We start from the raw sequence: 9,190 nt of genomic DNA, 5'->3' as shown, positions 1-9,190 counted from the left end.
GAATTAAAAGATTCACGAACCCGTTCCGAAGTCCCTCACTTCAAGTCGCCATCTGAATCATGATACACAATACACAATCTGATTGGAGTGCAAAAGAGTGAATCATTTTGTGAAGCAGTCAGATTTTCGAAAGGTCAGTTTCACCCTTTTTAAAATGTTGACCCCCTCTTTTGATATGTTTTTTTTTTCTTTTGGCTAGTGAATCAAAGAGTTTGAATCAATCAGAGTGGTTAAATAATAAATGACTCACTCACTGAATCTGTGTCTTCTCCTCCAAGGCTTTAGCCATGAGAGAAGCCTATTAGCTCAATTGTTTTATGACATTAACTGAAAAAGGCTAAGCATAAAAAGGTTGATGTTGGGCCCTATCATACACCCGGCGCAATGCGACGCAAGGTGCAGCGCAAGTGTGTTTGCTAGTTTCAGTCCGGCACCATTCGCATTTTCCTGTCCAGCGCCACGTCGTTTTATTAGCAAATGCATTTGCGCCCATTTGTGCGCCCATGGGCGTGCTGGTCTGAAAAAGAGGTGTGTTCAGACGCAATGCTAGCTATTTTAAGGAGCTGAAAACAGACGGCGCGATAGACCAACTCAAACCTGATCTAAAGTCTGGCGCAATGTTTTTTCTTTGTTATTTAAAGAGCGTGTTAGTATATGCGGGTCCACAACGCGCGTACAGGCTGCTTATTAAACACAGGGACGCACAGCAGCACACAAACATGGCAATTATAAAAAAAAATTAAAGGATTGCAATGAATACTAATTTTCTGTAGGCTAATTAAATATATATATATATATATATATATATATATATATATTCTGAGAGATGCTCAGAATTATCTATTTGCTCGCGCACACTCTGCTCCGTTTCATCTCAGAGACGCGTACAGAACGCATACAGAACTTTGCGCTTGCCAAATTCTGCCGTGTAAATATTAATTCCGTCATGGCACGAGCGCAACTGGCTCATGCTGTGTTCACACCAAACGCGAATAGAGCGTCTGGCGCGAATGATTTCAATGTTAAGTCAATGCAAAGGCGCGTTTAGCCTACGCGCGTCTGGAGGTCTCGCGGCGCGAATGAAGCGTTTAGCGCGGTGAGGAAGACGCGAATACGCCTCATTCGCGCGTCTAGTTCGCGTTAAGCGCGAAAATGCCTCATTCGCGCGTTAAGCGCGAAAATTGTGCTTTTTGTGCATTTAGCGTTTGACGCGAATTCGCGTCTGCCGCCCCAGTTGAAAAATTTGAACTTTGGCGTCAATTCGCGCCGCGTTAACCAATCAGGAGCCTGCTAGGAGTCACTCATTCAACATGGAGGAACGACTGATGTTGTCAGTGAGCTGTCAAACGGAGCTATATGACAGAAGTTCATATTTCGAATGCTGTTCAAGCGGCAAACTAGACGCGATTTTGACGCTCTATTCGCGTTTGGTGTGAACACAGCATTATGCTGTGCTGTGTTCACACCAAACGCGAATAGAGCGTCTGGCGCGAATGATTTCAATGTTAAGTCAATGCAAAGGCGCGTTTACGCGCGTCTGGAGGTCTCGCGGCGCGAATGAGGTGTTTAGTGCGGCGCGGAAGACGACTGATGTTGTCAGTGAGCAGTCAATCGGAGCTATATGACAAAAGTTCATTTTTCTATAGAGACAGGAATAAAAAGGACCTATATATATATATATAAAACATATTAATAGATTAACCGAATAAAGGCCAAAGATAAGAAACGTTTCGTTTTACCCCAAATAAATTATATTTTATCTTGAACCACTAAAGAGACATCGGAGCCAGCGGCAAATGTCAGGAGGTCTAGCCGAGGTGAGGCTGCTCTCGGCGGATACATGAGCTCTGAGCTCCCGCTGATGGCATGGAGCTCATCTCCGAAATCGGCGAAACACATTTTTTTAAATAGACACTGTCTTTATAAATAAACCGCATATTTAAAACAACTACATTCTCGCCTGAAATACTTTTAAAACTACATTTCATGACACGATAACAGTAATATTTTGAAAATTATCCGAATAAAATGGCGGTTGAAAATGCTGAGTGAACTGAATTTCACGCGCGAATGATCTCAAAATGTTCAAGCGGCAAACTAGACGCGGTAGACGCAAATTTGAAGCTCTATTCGCGTTTGGTGTGAACACAGCATTAAAGGGAATGGAAGATGATACTCTGATTGGTTTATTGCACGTTACATCCAAAAAACACCCATTACTCATTAAGAGAATAGGGACAACCCGTTTAGACCATGCTCCCCGGCGCGCCAACCGTTTTTCCATCGTTAAAGTAGCAAAAGTGGATTTGGACACGCCCTGAGTGCACCTGCTCCGTGCGCTTTACACTTTGTCACAATGATCGAGTCATGAGATCCAAGTGCGAGGTAAAAATGGTTTATTTGTAACTCTTGACAGTCAGCAATGAGAATGTAGGAAGACGATGGCTTAACCGCAGACGAATCACGTCCAGAACACTCAAGCTGCAGTAACTCAAACCCAGCGCAGGAATCCTAGGCGGGTGAGGAATAAGGTCCAGAGAATCCCAACTGGAGGGACAGGAGCACAACTACACAAGAAAGACAGACGAGAATCAACGAACCAACAACACGAACAGGAAACCAGCCAAACTTAAAGGCAGTGCAAATGAGTTGCAGCTGGTGCTCATTAACGCAGCTGCTGCTAGTTAACAGACAGAGCCGCAAGATGAGCGCACTGACCCATGAACCGTGACACACTTTGCGTTTAGATCGTTACACTTTGCGTTTAGATCCTACTACTTGTCCACTTGATCTGATCCCCACTCACCTCCTTCAAGCGATTTCTTCTTCACTCATACCTTCACTTACTCACATTATCAACTCCTCTCTTCACTCTGGAACATTTCCCTCAGCATTTAAGCAGGCTCAGGTAAGCCCACTGCTGAAGAAACCATCTCTAAATCCAGCACTTCTAGAAAACTACAGACCGGTATCCCTTCTTCCATTCAATGCAAAGACACTTGAGCGAGCTGTGTTTAACCAGCTCTCCTTGTACAGAACAACCTCCTGGACAGCAACCAGTCTGGGTTCAAAAGCCTACGACTGGCAAAAGCAACTTCCAAATCATCAGTACTCATCTTGCTGGACCTGTCTGCTGATTTTGAGACCGTTAATCACCAGATTTCTTCTGTCCACCCTCAGAAAGATGGGCATCTCTGGAACTGCACTCCTGTGGTTGAAGTCCTACCTCTCCGATAGATCCTTCAGGGTGTCTTGGATGGGTGAAGTTTCTAAGTCACAACAACTTGCTACTGGGGTTCCTCAAGGCTCAGTACTTGGACCACTTCTCTTCTCCATCTACATGACGTCATTAGGATCTGTCATTCAGAAGCATGGCTTCTCTTATCACTGCTACACTGATGACACCCAACTCTACTTCTCATTCCAACCAGATGACCCATTTCAGCCTGTCTAAGTGACATTTCTAGCTGGATGAATGACCATCACCTTCAGCTCAACCTTACTTAGAACTGCTAGTGGTTTCGGCTAACCCATCGTTTCATCACAACTTCTCCATACAGCTGGGTTCATCAACCATAACTCCTTCCAGGACAGTCAGAAACCTAGGAGTTGTGATGGATCATCAGATGAGCTTCACAGACCACATTGCTACAACGACCCGGTCCTGCAGATTTGCCTTATACAACATTAGGAAGATTAGACCCTTCTTGTCAGAACAAGCCACCTAACTTCTTGTCCAATCTCTTGTTCTCTCCAGACTGGACTATTGTAATGCTCTCCTGGCGGGCCTTCCTGCATGTACTATCAAGCCTCTGCAACTGATCCAGAATGCAGCAGGGAGGATTTCAGGTTACACCTCATCAGGTTACACTGGCTACCAGTAGCCGCTCGCATCAAATTCAAGGTACTGATGCTTGCCTACAAGACGACCACTGGAAAGGCACCAACATACCAAAACTCACTAGTTCAATCTTATGTGCCCCTTCCAGAAGTTTGCGCTCTGCAAGTGAACAACGCCTTATGGTGCCATCCCAAAAAAGTTTAAAACCACTCTCAAAGACCTTTTCCTGGACTGTGCCCAGCTGGTTGAATGACCTCCCAATCTCAATTCGAACAGCTGAGTCTTTACTCATTTTCAAAAAACATCTAAAGACTCATCTTTTTCGCCAGGACTTAACCAACTAATACTAGTACTTACCTTTTCTTTTCTTGTCATTTCATTTGTAATTCACTTTTGATAAAAGCGTCTGCTAAATGATTAAATGTGAATGTAAATGTAAAATAGGGCTCATTCAGTTGAGGTAACCGATTTACTGATAACTAGCAAAAACTCCATAATGACAAACTGCCCTTTAAATGCATTTAGATGGAAACATTACATTATGATCAAGCTTAATTCACTATATTTTAAATAGTTTAAACAGTTCAGTTGTTGACAGTTCGATAGAAAAAAAGTCGAAAGCATCCAGTCTATCTCCTATAAGTGAATGTTAAATTCATCAGTATTTATTATAGGCTATACTTAAATTGTACTGTATGAGATGACTAGATAAATATATTGTATTAAAAATGAGAAATTGCTGTTGGATCTGATTGTGTTATATAGGGTTATAGTTGATGTAAAAAGAGCAAATGGGAGAAGATGAACACAAGCAGATGTAGCCTATACCTTGTTTTTCTCTTCAACAGCATAGGCCTACATTTTGCAGTCTTAATTGTAATAAAATCACTTATGAAATAACAGCTGAGTGAAACAACATTAATAAAATTTAAATTCAATTATTCGTCCTCTCAGCTAATAATTGGACGCACCTAAATATTTATCCTTTTACACAAAGTAACGTTTATTTAATTTAGTCCAAGTCATATTTTATTTTACTGGCGTGTTTTCCAGGATGCATTAGCATCTAATTTCGCTAGTTGCAAACAAGTTACATATAAATACTGTTGTGTTTGTTTGGACAAAACATTTAACACCACCAACAAAATGTAAGTTTTTTTTATTATTAATATTATTTATTTTACAATCCCAACTGTGCATAATTATATGTTTGTGTTTGGCATAGCAGCCCTGTTATTTTTCCTTTAACAGACCATATATTTGAGTTATGTGCGTGTTTGAGGTTAGTGGTTTGTCCAAATCACCAGTGCTAATTGTGCAATAACCGCTACTAACTCATCATATTGTGCAAGTAAGGTTTGGGTATTACCACACACATTTATTAGTGATGTTTATTAAACAAGGATAAATTATCTGAAAGGTAAGAAACATGTCCTGCATTATTTCTCGATTAATCACAAACAAAAGATTGTATATAAAATGCTTTATTGATGCATTTTTTTCCATAGTATTATCAAAATATTGGCCCATGAATTCTATGATGAATTATCTACATACAGTACAGAGGAAGTGGGGATATTTATTGGTTCACAGATGTTTCTTAATGAAAGTTAATATTGGATTTGGTGACTTAATTATCTCCTGTTCATTCCCTGTCTTTTGTAGGAACTTCAATGCAGCGAAATACATATTTTTTTACTGTCTTGCTGTATATAAATATATCAGTATTTTAATGATCTAGAGGTAAATAATGCTGTTTCTAAGTTTAGTGTATCCACTCAAGCAGAAACCATGACTGTTAGCGATGCACATCCACATCAGTATGTAAAACTTTAACTTTATCACCCACAAGCTCAAATAATGTTGATTAAAAGAAGCAGATCTGAAACGGTGAGTGATGTAATATTTACTTTATTTCCTTATGAAAAAGTTGATATCACAAAAAAATTCCATTGCTTTTTTTAATTGCACCATTTACACATTTCCAATAAAGCTGCTGTCATACAGTATAAATATCCGTAAGTCTTTTCTCTGCAAATGTGGAGCAGAACTCAAGACAATCCTGTCCACGTTTATCCATGGAGAAGAGATTCTGTACCTGTGCATCAATGTCAAATGCTGAGAGAGGGATTTCAGCCTAATTCAGTTAATCACAAAGAGCACATGGAGCACTCTGTGTATGTCAGTGAGAAAAGCTGTGAGTACAGCTGAGCGCTTTAATCAGCTCTGAGAGAAGACAGCAGCCGGCCATAAACTGTCCTCCATGCCACGGCTTTACTGAGGTGGGCCTTCATAATCAGCACAAATGAGAGTGAGCCATGCTTCAGCAGAGATTAGAGACCATGACAGACCACGACACACATGTTTGACCACAGAGAGAAGCCTGAAATATATTTAACACAAATATGTGAGCACACATGGTTTTTCATTTGGCTATGAAATGTAGGCCTATAGGTTCCATATTCATTATTTCCACAAGAGGTGCAATAGTTGGTATTTTTTCATCTGCTTTGTCATTTTCTCTGAAGTAATAACAATACAATTTTGCATTTCTTTTTTTTTTTTATATATCAAATGTTAGATCTAATTTATGTAGAAATTCGTCTGTTTGTGAATATACAATCTTAACCACAGTAAAAATACTTAAGTAAATTTATAGAATTTAAAGGGGCTTTCGTGCCGGAGGAAAATTTCATAGTTCCTAGAACTAATGATAGAAATACCCACTTTTTGGCATGTTTGCATAGAGGTAACAGTGCTGGTGCTGATGTCACAAGCCAAAAACACCGGTTTCGCTGTCTACACAATAACACTGCAACCAGAGTTTTTGAAAATCTTCACCTTGCAAGGCATTTTCAAAAATATTCGGTTTCAGTGACCTGGAGCTGCGTTTGATTGTGGCCAAACTGCGTAGAAAAAGATGTGTTTTTAAAATAACCACATGGCCTCAGTTCAGAGTAGGGTCTAAAACAGTTTTATAGGAACTATCAGTGTATGATTGGCCAAACGCATACGAAACACAATGTAAAAGTTAAAATATTTTTTTAATGAACATGGAACTCAACGATAAAGGCATTTACCTGTTGTCTGCAGCGTTGTGTTCGTTTCTTAGCCTCGATGATATGTGACACTGCAAGTTGTCTCAGGAGATTTAGCAGATTTCAGTCATATATTGTGCGTTTACATTACATCTCCGTTAAGAAACCCACATTACACAACGAAAAACAGCTCAGATCACGACATCGATCCTCCATTCACTGGTTGTTAACGTTTGTAAACGCTGCACAGTCGCTGTCGGCCGTTTCAGAATTCCTGCTGCTGGTGCAAATGCAAGCAGGAAAATGGCCCATGGGAGAAATTGGTTTTCTGAGAACGCAACCATGCTTGTTAGAAACAAAGTCCCTTATGTATTTTGGCCAGATTGCCATCCTCTGGTGAAAAAAGAGTTAAGTTTTCATATCTGAAAGAAAAATAAAATAAACTTCAGTCACTCACCAATGGAGCCTCTGCAGTGAATGGGTGCCGTCAGAGTCCAAAAATAAAAACATGTAAAAAGCTGATAAAAACATCCCAATAATCCACAAGTAATCCACTCCTGTCCATAAATTAGCATCTTGTGAAGGGAAAAGTTGTGTGTTTGTAAGACAAGACATTTGTAACTTCAAAATGCTGCTCTCGTCTGAAATACAAGTCCTCTACGAATTCATAATATTGTTTTCTTTAGTGATAAAGTTGTCTCAACGGAATCAGCAGAGAATGTCAAGCACTGTTTACAAGCAAAATAGTTCTAAATGAATATGTGGGTGGATTTTGATGTGAGAGGAGGACAACAGGGGATGGACTTTTTCACTAGAAAAAAAATCATTATTAAGAATTACAGACTCGTATTTTGGCCAGAAGTTAAAAGTTAAAAACATTTATATTTACATTTGCATTTAGTAATTTTGCAGACGCTATCCAAATCTATCCATAACCTGTGGTTTTCATACAACTGAGGGATACATAAAGCGATTCTTCTTAAACAAGCAAACAGACACAGGAAGTGCTTGTACGGTAATACCAAGTTTTAGACATTGTTCAAATAAGTACAAGCTAGAAAAAAAGAAGGAATAAATAAAGATAATTATTATTTTATTATTAATTATTATTTTTTTATGATGAAGCCAAGTAGTTTCAAAAGAGCTGAGTTTTCAGCTGTCGCTTGAAAATTATTAGGGATTCAGCATTGCGCATAAGGGTGGAAAGATCATTCCACCAGCCAGGAATGGTGAATGGGAATGTTCTGGAAAGTGATTTTGAGCCTCTCTGTGATGGCACCATGAGGTATCGCTCACTAGTGGATCTCAGACTTCTGGAGGGGATGTATTCGTAATAAAGAGTGGAAGTAGGCGAGCATGCAAGCATCAATCTCTTGAACTTAATGCGAGCCGCAACCGGTAGCCACTGCAAGGAGATAAAGAGAGGTGTAACATGGGCTCTTTTGGGTTAATTGAAGACCATTAGTGCCACTGCATTCTGAATCATTTAGAGGTTTGATTGTGATTGATGGAAGTCCAGAAGATCATTGCAGTAGTCCAGCCAAGAAATGACAAGGGCCTGGACAAGAAGTTGTACAGCATGCTCCATTAGAAAGGGCCTGATCTTTCTGATGTTGTGCAATGCAAACCTGCAGGATCGAGCAGTCTTTGCAATGTGGTCTTTGAAGGTCAGCCGGTCATCAAAGGTTACACCAAGATCTCTGACTGAAGTTGAAGGGGAAATTTTAGAAGAGTAGAAGTTGTAATGGCAGGGAAGACAAGAAGCTCAGTCTTTGCCAGGTTGAGCTGTAAGTGACATTCTTTCATCCATGCCAAGATGTCCGTGCAGCTACCGTTGGATCATCAGGTTGAAATGAAAGATAGAGCTGAAAGTCATCAGCATAGTAGTGGTAGGAGAATCCATGTGCCTGTATGATGGGACCCAGTGATGTTGTGTATATGGAGAAGAAAAAAACGTTTTTGGCTTCATAAGATGTTAACTGCTGGACTGGAGTGATGTGGATTATTATTGTGATGTTTTTATCAGCTGTTTGGACTCTCATTCTGACGGCACCCATTCACTGCAGAGGATCTATTGGTGAGCAAGTGATGGAATGCAAAATTGTTCCAAATTTGATGATGAAAATTCTACATCTTGGATGGACTGAGGGTGTACATTTTTAGCAGATTTTCATTTTTGGGTGTACTATTCTTTAATGTGAACAAAGGTTGATGCAAGTTCAACAGGATGTGTTTTTGATGAGTCAGTACAATATATAACTTGCTTTGTTTTCGTAATCGGGCAAAGTATGTTTCTGCCCTAATTTCTTCA

Source organism: Carassius carassius, chromosome 37, assembly GCF_963082965.1.
Source record: "Carassius carassius chromosome 37, fCarCar2.1, whole genome shotgun sequence".
NCBI classification, from domain to species: Eukaryota; Metazoa; Chordata; class Actinopteri; order Cypriniformes; family Cyprinidae; genus Carassius; species Carassius carassius.
This window is presented reverse-complemented; position numbering follows the sequence as displayed.